This window comes from Tamandua tetradactyla, chromosome 26 (genome assembly GCF_023851605.1).
Source record: "Tamandua tetradactyla isolate mTamTet1 chromosome 26, mTamTet1.pri, whole genome shotgun sequence".
NCBI classification, from domain to species: domain Eukaryota; kingdom Metazoa; phylum Chordata; class Mammalia; order Pilosa; family Myrmecophagidae; genus Tamandua; species Tamandua tetradactyla.
Genome location: NC_135352.1, coordinates 26,427,846 through 26,430,180, shown reverse-complemented (window position 1 = coordinate 26,430,180; position 2,335 = coordinate 26,427,846).

Sequence of the window (2,335 nt, the reverse complement as noted above, 5' to 3'; positions counted from 1 at the left end):
ATGTCGTTCTCCACACTGGCCACACACGTGAGTGCCTTCAAAGCATTAAGACAGGGCTCTACCCTGGACTATACAGATATACCAATGGTTCTCAGTCTTCAGTGTGCCTCAGCAGCCACTGGAGATAGTATAGAGTTACAAATGCCCATGTCCTACTCTTCAGAGATTCAGTTTCAGGTGGTCATAGGTGGGGCCTAGGTGTCTGCCACTTAAACACTGGGTAGGTGATTCTAAAGAGCAGCAAGCATCACGCACCAGTGGGGTGGGTGCAGATGTAGAGATTTGGGCCTGGCAGAGGGAGAGCTTTAAAGAAAAAAAAAGTATAGCCACTCCTCCGGGTCACAGAGGTCAACAGAACAAAACACAGAACCATGAAAGGGACATTGTCCCCCCTTCTCCACAGACACCTTTAATTTGGCTCTTGCACAATGGGGACATTAGTGCCTTGCAGAGGTGACTGGGATGGAGGACAAATGGCCACGGCATCTAGTAGCTAGTAGATTTAGAAATGTGTGCAGGGCGAAGGACTCCAGGTGTCTAATTGGATGAGGAAACCCCCCTGCCCCCAAACTCCCATACACACGCACACAAGCTGGTGACCTTCAAAAGTGCATTGAAAGAATTTGGCAGGCTACTCATGGCCTAAGTGATCAGGTGGAGCTAAGGGCCAGCGACTCTGCTGTTATAACTGTTAGTATGACCTTATCTATTTCTCATGAGTAACGCACAAAGGGGAAATATATATTATATATATATATGAATTGGGCCATCGTGATGAGGGAAGGTGAGGGCAGGTTCACTTTTCTGGGGACACGTGATACAGAAAGTCATAAAGCAAACTTCTTACCTCACTCCCCACCCCCCCAGAAGAAAATGATTGGTACTTGGAGTCCAGTTCATCTGCTTCTTCTGCAACCACACAAATTCCTTTGATGTCAAAATGGACTGAGCTAGCAATAATGACAAAGGTCTTCTCTTGTATTGCATGTCTATACACACCCACGTTTATAATATGCATTATAATATGCTGTTATAATATACTTATAAATTTGATTACAATTAATATAATATACAGACATACCTTGGAGATATTGTGGGTTTGGTTCCAGACCACCACAATAAAGTCAATATTGCAATAAAGTGAGTCACCCCAAATTTTGGTTTCCCAGTGCATATAAAAGTTATGTTTACACTATCCTGTATTCTTCTAAGAGTGCTATAGTATTACATCTAAAAAAAACAATGTGTGTATCTTAATTAAAAATACTTTATTGCTAAAAAATGCTAAGCTTTCAGCAAGTCATAATCTTTTTGCTAGTGGATGGTCTTGCTTCAATGTTAATAGCTGCTTGACTAATGTGATGGTTTCTGTAGGTTGGGGTGGCTGGGGCAATTTCCTAAAATAAGACAACAGTGAATTTGTTACTCAATTGACTTTTCCTGTCATGAAAAATTTCTCTGTAGCATGCGATACTGTTTGATAGCATTTTACTCAGAGTAGAATTTCTTTCAAAATGGGAGAAGTATATATGCTCAAACTCTGCTGCTGCTTTATCAGCCAAGTTGATGTAATATTTTAAATCCTTTGTTATCATTTCAATAATGTTCACAGCATCATCACCAGAAGTAGAGTCCATCCCAAGAAACTGCTTTCTTTACTCATCCATAAGAAGCAACAACTCATTCATTCCAATTTTATCATGAGATGGCAGCAATTCGGTCGCATCTTTAAGCTCTACTTCTAATTCCAGTTTTCTTTTTATGTCCATTACATGTGCAGTGACTTCTTCCACCAAAGTTCTGAACTTCTCAGAGTCATTAAAGAATTTTGGAATCACTTTCTTCCAATCTTCTGTTAAAATTGATATTTTGACCTCCTCCCATGAATCATGAATGTCCTTAATGGCATATAGAGGAGTGACTCATTGACAGAAGGTTTTCAATTGACTTTGCCCAGATCTTTCAGAAGACTCACTGTCTATAGCAATCATAACCTTACAAAATATATTTCTTAAATAATAAGACTTTTAAGTTGAAATGACTTTTTGATCCATGGGCTGCAGAATGGACGTTGTGCTAGCAGGAATGAAAACAGCATCATATCATTGTACATCTCCATGAGAGCTCTTGGGTGACCAGGTTCATTGTCAATGAGCAGTAATATATTTAGAAAGGAATCCTTTCCTCTGAGCATTCAGTCTCAATAGTGGACTCAACACGTTCAGTAAATATGTTATAAGCAGATATGCTGTCACCCAGGCTTTGTTTTTCCATTTATGGAGCACAGGCAGAGTAGATAAAGTGTAATTCTTAAGGGTCTAGGTTTTTCAGAATG